A 15,382-nucleotide genomic window follows, 5' to 3' on the forward strand; every position below is an offset into this window, starting at 1 on the left:
TGCGGCTGTATTTTTTCCCGTGACTGCTTGTAATTATTTGTTTGACGTTTGTATCTATGTTTGCTGTGAAACAAAGGTCCATGAGAGCAGAGAATATGTCTATTTTGCTCATCTCTGTCTTCAGGATCTATCGGTGCAAGATCAGACATGCACTGAGAACTTTATAAATAGCCATTGAATGAAAGATGTGAATATCTTATCTACAACCCTTTTTACATTTGAGAAATTATAGTTCAGGGCAAATAAATCACTCTCTGAAATTCCCATGGCTGGTGTGTCAAAGAACTGGGACTCCAAGTCACTTCTTTCTGGACCAATTCCTTAGATATTCCCAAGTCAAGGCACAACTCTTTCTTTGTCTAACACTTCAGCTACCTGATATATTATCTTTCAAAGGACAGGGTCACTAGAAGACTAAAAATTCCCTAGGATTGTTTTACATTAACCTTGAAGGGATTTTTATTAATATTGAACATTTCATTTTATAACAATGTGTTTTTTGAATTAGCTTACATTTGTATAATTCTTGTAAAATAATTTTCACAAAGTGCTGATAATATATCACTGTGAGGCAGATAGAATAAAGATTATGTTTCTGCTGTAAGAAATGAGGAAACAAGCTCACAGAGGGACAGGAGGCATCTGAGGTCACAGAGCTGGTTAGCTGCAGCCCTGAGAGGAACACTCAGGCTCCCTCCTTAGGTCCCCATGCATCCCGTTCATCCCACAAGGCTGTGTGTCAGGAAGCTCAGCTCTTTATTTAGATGAGTGTGCTCTGTGAGTGGACAGCCTGGACTCACAACCCAGCTCAGTCACAAGTTGTGTGCATTTAGGTCGGCTACCAAACCTCTCTGTGGTTCTGTTTCTCTGTCTATAAAATCGCAACAACAATAGCACCAAACTCACAAAAGTTATTGGGAGATTGTTGAAAGAGTTAAAGGCCTTAAAAGCACAGGGTCTGGAACATAGACAATGCTAAACAAATTTTAGATACTGTCAATAACATGAACTCAGTGGTGACACTAGTAGTCGATAAACCTCTAGATATGTCCCCATCATTTAGGGCAGGTAGTCCTAGGTTAAAAAGGGAAGAGGATGCAAAGCACAATTATTTTTCAAATAAACTTTCTCTATGAAAAATAAATTGCCACTAGTGGCTGAGAGCTATGAGATAATCATTCATAATCTAAAACAGTGTTAGACTCTGGGGCTAAAAGTCTACCATAAATTTTCTTTAATACGTCTACATATATATATACAGACAGAAATATGTATATAGAGAAAATTAGTGTTTGAGCATGCATGTGGGGGTCAGGAAGCATAAGTTTAACTCCAGGATCTGTCACTGACTTGTTGAAAATTTCAGATCTGTCACTTTTCTGGGCTTTGGTGATCCCCTACTCCATACAATAAGTGAGTTGGAAAAGATGACCAGGCTGAGAGGCACTCTAGACATGACATTATAATTATCGATGGCCATCAGAATTTCAAGGTTGATGGGGTCTTGAGAGATTAGCCCATCCAGACTTTTCCAAGGCAGATGTTTTAAAAATTGCATCAGTAAATTTTGAAATAAAATTTTTGCCTTCTAGAATTATGTTCATAACTCTTTCTCTTTTTTGTTTCAAATTTCTCACCTTTGTTACATCTGAACAATCCTGCTCTCTTTCTTATACCCTGGTCACTTTCTCAACTGTCCTGATTTTAAACCCATTCTAGTCATTAAGCTAAGATATAGTTCTTTCCAGCCTTTGCACTGACTCTCCAGTATAATGTGGCAAACTTGTAAATGAACACTGGTATTATACCTACACACACACGCACATATGCATACTACTTGTCCACAGGACCAGGACCCCTCCAGCCAGCAGACACACACTAATGTCATTGGAGACTCTGTATCTTGTTTCTGTAGATCCATTGAGCAGCTCACGGCAAAGGCATCCTTTGAACTAATCTAAGTGAATTACATTTGTCTTGTTCATCTTCTATGCAAGAGCCATGTGCACATATAAACAGATGATGACATTGAAAACGCTTTGTAAACTGTACCACTAACTACAGTAACACAGGTCCATATAGACAACAGAGTTCCCCAGAGCCTAGCCAGAGATCACTCGACACCTGAAATAATACTGATGATTTTATAGACAACTGTTAGACTTATGCATGTCTTTACTGACCAACCCCCACTCAGTAAAAGAAACTAACAGAATTCTGTAACAGTTTGAGGACAGTTTACAAATCACTACTCATCTTTCTCTCCTCCAGAGAAAAAAATTATCATAACATTTTGTGTCCGCGTGCGTGTGTGTGTGTGTGTGTGTGTGATGAAGATTTGCCCTGAGCTAACATCTGTGCCAATCTTCTTCTATCTGTTAATTTTATTGAGATCATACTCTTTATAACAATGTGTAATTTTGGGTGTACTTTATTATTTATCTATTTATGAATATACTTCATTGTGTTCATCCCCAGTAGCCTGATTTTTGTCCATCACCATACATATGTGCCCCTTTATCTTTCGCCCACCTCCAAACACCTTTTCTGGTAACCACTAATCTGTTCTCTTTCTCCTTGTATTTGTTATCTTCTACATATTATTGAAATCATGCAATATTTGTCTTTCTCTGTCTGACTTATTTCACTTAATATCATACCTTGAATATCCATCCATGTTACTGCAAATGGGAAAATTTTGTATTTTTTATGGCTGAGTAGTATTCCATTGTGTGTGTGTGTGTGTGTGTGTCTGTATATATACACACATCTTCTTTATCCATTCATCTGTCGATGCACACTTGGGCTGCTTCCATGTCTTTACTATTGTTAGTGCTGAAATGAACATAAGGGTGCATAAATCTCTTTGTGTTGTTGATTTCAAGTTATTTGGGTAAATACTCAGTAGTGGGATAGCTGGGTCATATGCTACTTGTATTTTTAATATTTTGAGAAACATCCACACTACTTTCCATAGTGGCTGCACCAGTTTGCATTCCCACCAGCACTGGATGAAAGTTCCCTTTTCTCCAAATCCATTCCAACATTTGTTGCTTTTTGTCTTGGTAATTATAGCCATTCTGACCCATGTGAGGTGATATCTCATTGTACTTTTGATTTGTATTACCCTAATAATTACTGATGTTGAACATTGTTTCCTGTGTCTGTTGGCCATCTGTATATCTTCTTTGGAAAAATGTCTGTCCATATGCTTTGCTATTTTCTGATTGAGCTGTTCGTTTTTGTTTTTTTTTTTAAATATTTTATTTTTTCCTTTTTCTCCCCAAAGCCCCCTGGTACATAGTTGTATATTCTTCGTTGTGGGTCCTTCTAGTTGTGGTATGTGGAACGCTGCCTCAGCGTGGCTTGATGAGCAGTGCCATGTCCGCGCCCAGGATTTGAACCAACGAAACACTGGGCCTCCTGCAGCGGAGCACACAAACTTAACCACATGGCCACAGGGCCAGCCCTGAGCTGTTCGTTTTTTTTATTGTTGAGTTCTATGGGTTCTTTATATATTTTGGAGATCAATCCCTTGTTGGATAAATGATTTTCAAATATTTCTCTCCCAGTTGGTGGGTTCTCTTTTCATTTTGTTCATGGTTTCCTTTGCTTTACAGAAGATTTTTAGTCTGATGTAATAACATTTGTTGACTTTCTCTTTGTTTCACTTGCCCGAGTAGACATGGTATTCGAAAAGATCTTGCTAGGAACAATGTCAACTTGTGTACTGCCTATATTTTCTTCTAGGAGTTTTACGGTTTCAGGTCTTACGTTCAAATCTTTAATCAATTTGAGTTAAGTTTTGTGTATGGTGCAAGATAATGGTCTACTTTCATTCTCTTGCATGTGGCTGTCCAGTTTTCCCAACATTTACTGAAGAGATTTTCCATTCTACATTGTACATTCTTGGCTCCTTTGTCAAAAATTAACTGTCCATATATATGTGGTTTTATTTCTGGGCTGTCAATTCTGTTTCCTTGATTTGCTTGTCTGTTTTTGTGCCAGCATGATACTGCTTTGATTACTATTGCTTTGAATTATATTTTGAAGTCAGGGATTGTTGTGCCTCCAGCTTTGTTGTTTTTCCTCAAGATTGCTTTGCCTATTTGGGGTCTTTTGCTGCTTCATGTAAATTTTAGGTTTCTTTGTCCTATTTCGGGGAAGAACGTCATTGGGATTCTGATTGGGATTGCAATGAATCTGTAGATTTCTTTAGAGTGTGGGCATTTTAACTATGCTTATTCTTCTGACCCATGAGCATGTGATATCTTTCCATTTCATTATATCTCCTTCAATTTCTTTCAATAATGTTTTCTAGTTTTGAGTGTAGAGGTCTTTCAGCTCTTTAATTAAGTTTGTTCCTAGATATTTTATTCTTTTTGTTGTGACTGTAAATGGGATTGTATTCTTGATTTCTCTTTCTGGTATTTCATTGTTAGTGTATAGAAATGCAACTGAGTCTTTTATGTTGATTTGTACCCTACAAGTTCACTGCAGTTATTGATTATTTCTAATAGTTTTCTGGTGGATTCTGTAGGTTTTCCTAGACATAGAATTATGTCATCTGCAGACAGCAAGAATTTCAGTTCTTTCTTTCCCGTTCAGATACCTTTATTTCTTTCTCTTGTTTAATTCTTCTGGCCAAAACCTCCAGTCCTATGTGGAATAGGAGTGGAGAGAATGGGCACCCTCGTCCTGTTCCTATTCTGAAACAGATGGCTTTCAATTTTTCACCATTAAGTATGATGTTCACTGTGAGTTTCTCATATACGGCCTATATTATGTTGAGGTAATTTCCTTCTATACCCATTTAACTGGGAGTTTTATCATAAATGGATGTTGGATTTTGTCAAAGGCATTCTCTGCATCTATTGAGATGATGTGATTATTATTCCTCATTTCATTAACGTGGTGTATCACATTGATTGATTTGCATATTTTGAACCATCCCTGCATCTTTGGAGTAAATCTGACTTGACCACGGTGTACAATCCTTTTAATGCATTGCCATATTCGATTTGCCAATATTTTGTTAAGGATTTTTGCATCTAAGTTCATCAGCAATACTGACCTGTAGTTTTCCGTCATTGTGACATCGTTGTCTAGTTTTGGTATCAGAGTAATTTCAGTCTCATAGAAAGAGTTAGGAAGCATTCCATCTTCTTCTTTGAAATAGTTTGAGAAAGATAGGTATTAAATCTTTGAGTGTTTGGCAGAATTATCCTGAGAAGCCATCGGGTCCTGGTCTTTTGCTTTCTGGGAAGTTTTTGATTACTGTTTCAATCTCTTTCCTCGTGATTGGTCTACTCAGATTCTCTGTTTCTTCTTGACTCAGTTTTAAGTGGTTGTATAAGTCTAGAAATTTATCCCTTTCTTCTGCATTATTCAATTTGTGGGCATATAGCTTTTCACAGTATTCTCTTATAATCTTTTGTATTTCTGTAGTACTGTTTTAATTTCTTTTCTTTCATTTCAAATTTTATTTATGTGAGGCTTCTCTCTTTTTTTCTTGGTAAGTCTGGTAAAAGGTTTGTCAGTTTTGTTTGTCTTCACAAAGAAACTGCTCTTAGTTTCCTTAATTCAGTTCTACTGTTTTTTGGTCTCTATTTCATTCATTTCTTCTTGGTTTTCATTATTTACCTCCTTCTGCTGACTTTGGGTTTCTTTTTTTCTTCTTTTTTTTTTTCTACTTCTATTAGGTGCATTTTAAGACTACTTACTTGGGATTTTTCTTGCTTGTTGATGTGGCCCTGTATTGCTATGAATTTCCCTCTTATGGCAGACATTGCTGCATCCTGTAAGACCTGGTATGTTGTATTTTCATTTTCGTTTTTCTCTAGGTATTTTCTAGTTTCCTTCCACTTTGATTTCTTCCTTGATCCAATGAATGTCCATAGCATTTGGTTAGTTTCCACATATTTCTGTCCTTCCCAGTTTTTTTCTTGTAGTTGATTTCTAGTTTCATAGTTTTATGGTCAGAAAAGATGGTCGGGATGATTTCAACCTTCTCAAATGTATTGAGGCTTGCCTTTTTTCCCAACATATGGTCTGTCTTTGAGAATGATCCACGTGCACTTGAGAAGAATGTGTTATCTGCTGGTTTTGGATGGAAAGATCTGTATATATCTGTTAAATCCATCTTATCAAGTGCTTCATTTAAATCTACTATTTCCTCATGGCTTTTTGTCTGGATGTTCTGTCCCTTGATGTAGTGGGGTGTTGAGATTCCCTACTACTATTGTGTTGCTGTTAATTTCCTCCTTTAAGTCTGTTAATAATTGCTTTATGTACTTTGGTGTCCCTGTGTTGGGTGCATATATATGAATTAGTATTTTGTCCTCTTGGTGGAATGTCACTTTTATCATTATACACTGCCACTCTTTGTCTCTCATTGTCTTTTTTAACTTGAAGTCTGCTCTGTCTGATGTAATGATGGCAACCCCTCCCTTCTTTTGTTTGCCATTTGCTTAGAGTACTGTCTTCCATCCCTCCACTCTAAGCCTATATTGGTCTTCAGAGGTGAAATGTGTTTCCTAGAAGCAGCATGTTGTTGGGTCTTATTTTTTAATCATCCTGCTACTCTGTGTCTTTTGATTGGAGAATTCAATGTATTTACATTTAGAATGATTATTGATATATGAGGTCTTAATACTACCATTTTATCCCCTGTTTTCTCATTTTTCTATGTTTCCATTGTTTCTCTCCCTTTGTATTTCTGACTGCCATTTCATTTTGGTGGTTTTCTAAGGAGGTTTTCTCACTTTTCTCTCTTTTTGTGAATTGTAGCTCTGCTCTGATTTTTTCTTTGGTGGTTACCATCAGGATTGTCTAAACGATCTCATAGATGAGATTGTACATTTTCTCATAGCCTCTTACCTCCAGTAATCTGAGCAACTTCCTTCCCTTTCCTCTCCCCTTGTGAGTTATTGCTGTTACAAATTGTTCTGTTTTTAATGTTGTGAGTTTTTGAGGCCAAGTTGAAGTGTTTATTGTTACTTTTGATGCCTACTTCCCCTTTATATTTTAACTTACAATTGTATCTTTGCCTCCCAGTTCTGATACAGGGCTGCAGTTTTATGATCATGTCTGTCTATTTGTCTCCTTGCTCAGAGCTTTGTAGACCTTTGCCTTTTTGTTTCTGGTGTGAGAGCATCTTTAATTATTTCTTGTTGGTGAAGTCTAGTGGTGATAAAATCCCTCAGCTTTTGGCTGACAAAACTTTTCTTTCTTCATCACATCTAAAGGGAAGTTTTACTGGATAACGTATTCTTGGCTGAACGTTCTTTCAGTATTTTGAATATATCATTCCATTCTCTCTTAGAATGTAGTGTTTGTTCCAAGATATCTGCTGAAAGCTTGATAGGATGTCCTTTGCAGTTTATTTTCATCTGCCTTGCTGGACTTAATATTTCTCCTTTGTAACTGACTTTTCCCATTTTTAGTATTATATGCCTTGGAGAAAGTCTTTTAGCATTGATGTAATTAGGCATTGTATTAGCTTCATGTATTTGTAAAGTTGGAACCTTCCCCAGGTTTGGGAAGTGATGAGCTATTATTTCTTAGGTCAAGCTCTCTGCTCGTTTCTCCAACTCTTCTCCCTCTGGAATACCTGTAATCCTTATCCTGCTTTTTCTAATTGTGTCATATATTTCTCAAAGAATTAGTTCTTTCATTTTAAATCTTAGTTCTATCTCCTCTTCCACTTATAGAATTTCTATATTTTTATTGTCTAAATCACTAATTCTTTCCTCCATACATCAGCTCTACTTCTTAAGGAATCTAGATTACTTCTTTTCTCATTAATTGCGTTTTTCATATCCAGAATTTCTGCTTCATCTTTTTTTATACTTTCAATCTCTTTGTTGAAGAGGTTCATTTTATTCCTGAGCTGCTTGAACTGTCTTTCTGTGTTCTCTTGTAAATGGTTGAATTTCTTTATGACAGCTATTTTGAATTCTCTGTCATTTAGGTTGTTAACTTCTATGGCTTCAGGGTTGGTTTCTGGAGAATTGTCATTTTCTTTCTGGTCTGAATTGTTGTTGCTTTTTCTAATAGTGTTTGACGAACTAATCTTTATTGATTGATTGATTGATTTTTTTTTGAGGAAGATTAGCCCTGAGCTAACACCTGTCACCAATCCTCCTGTTTTTGCTGAGGAAGCTTGGTCCTGAGCAAATGGCTTACCCATCTTCCTCTATTTTATATGTGGGATGCCTGCTACCGCATGTCTTGATATGCAGTGTGTAGGTCTGTGCCCAGGATCTGAACCAGTGGACCCTGGGCCACCAAAGTGGAGAACGTGAGCTTAACTACTAGGCCACCCTGTTGGCCCTGAAACCAATCTTTTGTCACAGCATTTGTGGTAGTACTGGGTCACAGACTCCATCTGTCACTGCTAGGAAGAAGCTCGAACAGAGTTTTTTGCCCCACCTCATCTGCTGGCAGCTGTGGGAGTACAATGGGTGCTTGCCCAAGCCTGAGGTGCATTCAGGTGCTTGTGGAGACTGTGATTGGTTGGCAGGATTTTCTTTCTGGACTGAGCTAGTGCCATTCCTTGGTGAGACTGGGCCATGGTGGGCTCCCCCTCCCTGCCATGAAAGTGATCACCAGCAGGCTAAGGGATGCCGCTGCCTTTTCCCACAGCCACACTGGGACACATTTCCTCTTTTGGTGCTCACTGTGGGCACTTGCATGGGCCTGGAATGTGCTTGCCCCAGCATGTATATCTGATGTAGTCTCTGCTTGCAGTCCACGGGGCTCCTGTGCTTGGCAGGCAGGGCTTCCTCCCTGAGACCAAGCTAGGGCCAGTCTTTGGCACTGTAGGGGCCCAGTGGGCGCCACCTCCCTGCTGGGAAAGTGATCATGAGCAGGCTAATGGCTGTCACCACCTCCTCCTACAGTCGCCCTGGTGCATGTACCCATTTTCAGAGCACTCGTTCCAGGTTGGGAAGTGTTTCTGTGCACACACAGGGCCACCAGGGGAGAGTAGGCAGTGCTCACCTGTCTGTCACTTCCCGTGGGGCCAGTCTATCCATGCTCAGATGTATAGCTGCATGTCTCTCAGGCATCCTGTTGTGCTGTGTGGACTTCCTCTATTGGTCAGTGAATGTCAATTTACTTGTAATTCAAAAGAGGGAGAGACAAAGGGAACAGTTCACTCTGCCATGTTGCTGCTGTCATAGCACAAGAGCTTAACCATAACAACCCTGGCCGGCCCCTATCATAACCTTTTTAAAGGTTTTATTTGTTCATTGTTTCTTGCTTATACTTCTTCCCAATTAAATTTATTAATATTAACAAGTTTCTATTCACAAAGTTAAGGCATTAGTAAGTTAATAAAATAAACTCTTAATTATGTTCATTTGTGTTTCTTTTCCCCTTATAGCACTAATTCATTCCTTGAACATTTATTTCGCAGTCCCAGTTGGTGGAAGATTTCCAAGAATTGCGGAGGAAATTAGAGGCTATGAATATGTTCAATGCCAATCTCGGGTTCTTTTTCCTTCACCTTGCCCAGATCTTGATTTTGGAAGCCCTGGCTTGGCTAATGTTGTGGCATTTTGGCAATAGCTGGACTATTACAATATTCATTTCCTTTCTTCTCACAGTTTCTCAGGTAAGTGGCATCCTAAGCCCAGGCAATATCTTCAGGGGAAAGCTTAGACATTTTTCTTCTCTCTTTAGGTTGGTTTCAGCTGCTGCCTGCTGCTTCCTAGCAAGCTACTCATCAGTGTCTCACACCAGCAAGTCACGAAATCTTACTGGGCCCCAGTTCTCTTGTCTGTAAAGTGGGCATAACAATTTTTTTATGGAAATATTCTAAACAGAGCTAACCAAGTTAATGTGTAAAAGACCTAGTATATGGTAAATATTTAATTCATGACTGTTGCTACTCTCTGCCCAATTTTATCCACACCACTTCAGTAACTGAAGTTCTACTCTCAGCCAGGTAACACTCATTCTTATCTTTCATTCATTTAGCAACCAAGATTTATCAATGCATCGAATCATGAATTGTTCAAGAGCAGAGGTTATATCTCATTATATGAAAATTAAGAATGCATAGATTTTGCCATAAAGGACAACCAGCAAGTGGCACATAGCAGGACATTTGATGAATCCTTGTTGAATCAAATATGAATTGCTGGGAGCCGTGGCTACATCATTTGATTGGCTGTTTGACAGGGTCCAGCCAATTAACGCCGAGGGGTGCAGGGTCGCCCCTTGGTGAAGAATAACCGGCCAGCCTCTCACGTAGTTCTGAAACCTGTGCTGCTTCTAATTGCCCTTCGTTCCTTTTCCTTTCTTAACCTCCCGTTTTCACTCCTTTGGGTGGCTGCTTGGGAGGCACTACCTCCTGGGAAAATTAAATATAGTAAGAGAATGTGACCACCTGCAGGTAACTTTCAACATATTTTTCAGTTAATTAACGGAGGAGCACACAGTCCCACTTGATTCAAGCAGAAAGGAATCCTGTCCAGATAAGATGTCGAATTAGGTTTATGGCCTCTATCTGGTTAATGTTTCCTTCTCCCTCCAGTTCTTTGTCTAAATATATATATGCATTGTCCTTCTAAGTTTGTTGGTTAATTGGATGATCAAGAAGTATCTATATATTATTCTTGACCTTCTGCTTTCTGTTAAAATGTTATAGAGGTTTTCTCCTAAAAGCAATAAATAATAAATAATTGATGAGTAGAAGGGCCGAGGGGTGCAAGGATGCCCCTCGGTGAAGAATGGCCAGCCAACACCCCTGATATTTTCTGAATTATATGCATGCTTTCTAGCACGGTTATGTCTATACTTATTTCTGTTTTTTATTCTTGAAGATATACAGTTTAGCTTAGCTTTTCAGCCCTTTACTTTACTAACAAAATGATACTTTCTCCGGCAGTGTGCTTAAGGGACTGTTAGCTCCACAATCTAAAAGACAAAGGAATGCTTTCACCCCCTAAAGGGCGCAAAAATGTAAAGAGGTTTAACTGCCCGTTGAGAATGCAGATAGCCCTGGGAATAAGACACCCTGGAGTCGCCTTTTGTTCCCATTAACCATCTACACTAATGGCATAAATGATTGAGGGAGGCAGGGATGGCTCCACCAGGATGTAACCAGACAGACTGCTGTCCTGTCCGGAGGCCTGGACCTTCTCTCTTTGATTTAACTTTACCGTGAATCACAACAGATGCCTAGGTACCTATCTCCTTTAGCTTAGAGACAACAAACACTAGTTAATTGCGGAGAAGACTACCATTAACCATATGCTCTATAGAATAGAATGCTAATAAATATTCTTGTGCTCGTTTTTTACTTCCTTATCTCTCTGAGAATATTTGTAGAACTATTTCTGTACTAATCCTGAAAAATATATAAACGACACTTGTGCACAGTAAAGTCGGACTTGCTAACACCAACCCAAGTCTCACGTCCCCTTTATTTTCCCCTCATTGTGCTGACGCTGTCCATCCCTCAGGAACCTGGACTCCGCCGGGGCGGGACCCCATCAATGAATCTCTGAGCATGGCCTTCTATGAGCACAACATGGTATTAGGGAAAGAAATACCAATGCATCTAGACCCTGCCTGTGGAAAATAAGTCATCCACTGGAGGAGACCATCATTTAAATATCTAACATACTATATGACACAATGACATGGATGTCAAAGAGAGGAAAAAACATGTCCTATTGTGGCAGAAAGAGGCTTTTAGTTCTAATTGGAATAACTGTGGAAGGTTTTACGGAGAATTAACACCAACATTCATTCCAGAATTTCATACGTTAATTTTTTTTTGAAAAGCTAACTTGCTTTATTCCTTGAAAAGCAACTTTTGGAAACAAGAAAGGAAGCAAACATTTGTTTGGTGGTTAGCATAAGCCAGTCACTTTACATGTATTTAAGTTGTGTAACAGCTCCATCAGTAAGATGGTATTATCCCTGCTTATCAGATGAAGAACTGAGGTTCAAGCTACTAATGACTTACCAAGAGTCTTACAGCTCATAAATGGTGAAGAAGGTTTAGAACCCAAATCTGCCTGACTCCACAGGTCATGCTCTTTCCACTCCACACTGAAAGATTCTGATGGTGGCAAGGAGAGCACTGTCAGCTGGAGAATCATCTGTGCAAAAGCACGGAGTTGGGAAAGAAAGCGACATATGTGAGAAATACAAAGTAAACTTAGCTTGAGGTCAGAGAAGATCTCACACTCTTGTTCTCAAACTGACTCCTGAATCTACTAGCAGGCTGATTTATTAATTACCTCTTGACTTCCCAATTTCTCTAACCACAATTTGATCTCTTCTAGGTTCAGAGTGCGTTTTTACGCATGATGCAGAACACCTATCCATATTTAAGAAGTCCAAGTGCAACCGCCTGATGCACAAATTTGATGTGTCATCTCGAGGTATGAGATGTTCAGGAAGTGTGATGGGATTCTTGAATGTCATTTGCTAAGGCACCAGTTTCCAAGCTTCCTTGACTGTTCACTGATCTCAATAAAAACTGTTTTTACAACCCCACAAATAAAAATAAATATGCTAACAATGTAGGTATTATATATACATATATTTATATATACTAATATGTAATATAACATTATAATATATATGCTAAAATTAGAATTTTAGAAGGATAAGATTTATTTTTATTCAAGAAATTCTAATATTTTTCCTTATCCCAGTAAACTATTTGGCCCAATCCCTGGTACCTCATTAAGGAGCCACCTCACGGGAGAAGGATTGCATCTTTACAAATGAAGGTGTGCCTGTAAAATCATGAGAGGGAGTATTCTTAGAACGGGTCTGGACATTTATCGTTGGGAAGCTGAGGGATGCCAGCAAACGTGATTAATTCCAGAGGGCTGGGACTATGAAGAAATAAAGGAAAAAATGCAGGAAAATAGACAAATATGAAGAGAAAGAGAAAGGATGGGCAAGAAATTACAGATGGCTCTGTTCAAGATTCTTGGGTTACAAAACCTAGACTGCTGAAAAAAAGGTGATGATGATGGCAGTTGGTTTTATCCCCCCTAACGTAGCTCCAGGAGGGGAGGCACACACTCCTACGCAATGCACATTGCAGTGCAGCACCTAGCAGAGTACCTGGCACATAGGAGGTCTTCAATAAGTATTTGTTGAATGAATGAATGAATGAATGCATGCATGAATGAAGAAACTTTGGTAACAGAACAGGACTGCTAAGAATGGCTTCTAGCCCTGCCTCTGATAATGCTTATCGTGTGACCTTGAGTAAGTCACATACTATCTCTGGCCCTCAGGGTTCCCATCTCTCATATTAGGAGCTAATATTGAGGAGTCATTCTGGCTCCTCCTTTCTGGCTGTCATTTACAGTCATCTGAAGAGCTTTTAGAAAACACTGCTTCCCAGGTACAGGTACCCTCTCTAGAGGTTCTGATTTAATTCATCTGTGATGGGGTCTGGACGTCAGCACTGTTTTGAAAGCTCTCCAGGTGATTCTAACCTGCAGCCAGGATTAAGAACTGTGGCTCTAACATCAGACCTGCCTTCTGTAGGAACTCAGCCACTAGTTAGCTGGGTCACTTTGATCAAATTACTTAATGTCTATGAACCTCAGTTTCCTCAGTTGTAAAATGGAGATAGATGATGGCTTCAACCCGACAGGGATATTGTTAGGATTATATGTCATATACCTGTGTTGTGCTGAACACAAAGCATGACATATGGGAAATGCTCAATAATGTTCAGCTGTTACTAATATTATTAGTAACAATATTAAGCACAATCTTTCCATAATCAAAACAAGAACCCAGAATCATTAAGAAAAATGTTGAATTATGTCACTAAGAAGATAGGGAATTAGACCATAAATCATGGCATCATTAAATTGGAAGAATCTTAGAATCACCTAGTCTTCTCATCTACTCTCACTCTGGTTGAGCAAACTGAGGCTTAAGTAGATTAAACAACACAGGGTTGGATCCAGATTCATATTAGAAATATGTCTGCCACTCAAAATGGTTAAAATGAATAATATATTGTCATTATATGTGACAAGCTTCATTTTACCAGAAAATTTATGTAGGCACCCTATTCTGCCCTTTATCCACCAGTGTTGGATAGTTGAAGTGTTTCTGGGTTCACTCAAAAATCCTTATCACGGAAATAATGCAGAGATGGTTTCTTACGTCATCGTGAGATCCAGGTAATGGACACCTCCACCCTCTCTCCCCAATTCTGAGGACGTCAGAAGAAAAGTGAGACTCATCTGCCATGGAGTTGGTTTGGTGCCAGTGTATGGAATATTTCAGATCAGCCCCACTCTTGCTGATGCTTTTTAAAAAATCACTGCTTTCTCATTGGTTCAAATTTGTACACAGTTCTCTCTATCAATTGTATTTTCAGAAATAAGTTTGCTCTGGTTGAAATAAATATGACTTTCATGACTTGTGAACAGAGTAATGGGAAATAGCTCTGAAAGTAAATCAAGTAAACTCTGCCGTTTTGTAGAAAAACCAATGATTCATGAGCAATATGAACATAGGCTTCAGCTATGTGAGGAGAGCAATTACCTGTCAGAAGGAAAAGTGAGCGGGAGGGAGGTATCAAGGAAAATTAACATATAAACATCAACTTCTCTGCCTTATATACACATCACAATTTCAAATTTCAAAACCTGATTTCGTATCAATTTGCCCTCGCCCTGAAAAACGCACAGACATGGAAATTCTTAAAATTTTCATTCAGTAGCTGTGCAAAAATACGTATGTTCTGTTCTTTGCAGTGTTTATACAATAAAAGAGCCCTTTTGAAAATAAAGCAGGAAATGTCACCCATAGGAACTTCTGTGCAATCCTAAAATCAAAATGGACTCCCTGTAGCATATTTTTCAAGTCCTCCCCAGTGTGTATATTTCAGAAACTATAAAAATCTATTGTTATTTTAGGGATAAAGAGGCAGAACCTTTAAAATGAACCTTCCTTGAAAATCTGGCCCATACTGTTTCCATGACTACATCCTAAAACATTTTTGGGGGGAGGAGTGTTAAGCATGTCATTTCCTGTAATCCTTCCGGTAACCTCATCCATTTTATCAATAAGGAAATTGCACGAGGCCATGCACCTAGTAGCAGAGATTTAAACTCAGGATGGTTTCAGTCCAGAGTCTAGATTCTTTATACTTTATGAAGAAAGGGTCTACCTTGGAAATAAAGAATGACTTAGGGTGATTTCTGCATGGAACTTGGTGCAGAATCAGCCCATTTTGCATGCAGCTGATAATCCTTACTTCCTTATGGATCACACTCTCCTTGGTCTCCAGCAAGAGTGGCTTCCAGATAGAGGGGCAAGGGTGGGGCCAGCAGCTTTAGATCACACCAATAATTACTCTGATGACTGTTCTAAG

The 15,382-nt window shown here is 38.8% G+C and overlaps 1 pseudogene; it reads left to right on the top strand.

Annotated features, from left to right (window-relative positions):
- The window catches only part of LOC103561012 (fatty acid desaturase 2-like protein FADS2B), a 40,390-nt pseudogene that overhangs the window by 10,659 nt on the left and 14,349 nt on the right, over nt 1–15,382 (top strand).

The sequence above is a fragment of the Equus przewalskii genome, chromosome 11 (genome assembly GCF_037783145.1).
Source record: "Equus przewalskii isolate Varuska chromosome 11, EquPr2, whole genome shotgun sequence".
NCBI lineage: Eukaryota > Metazoa > Chordata > Mammalia > Perissodactyla > Equidae > Equus > Equus przewalskii.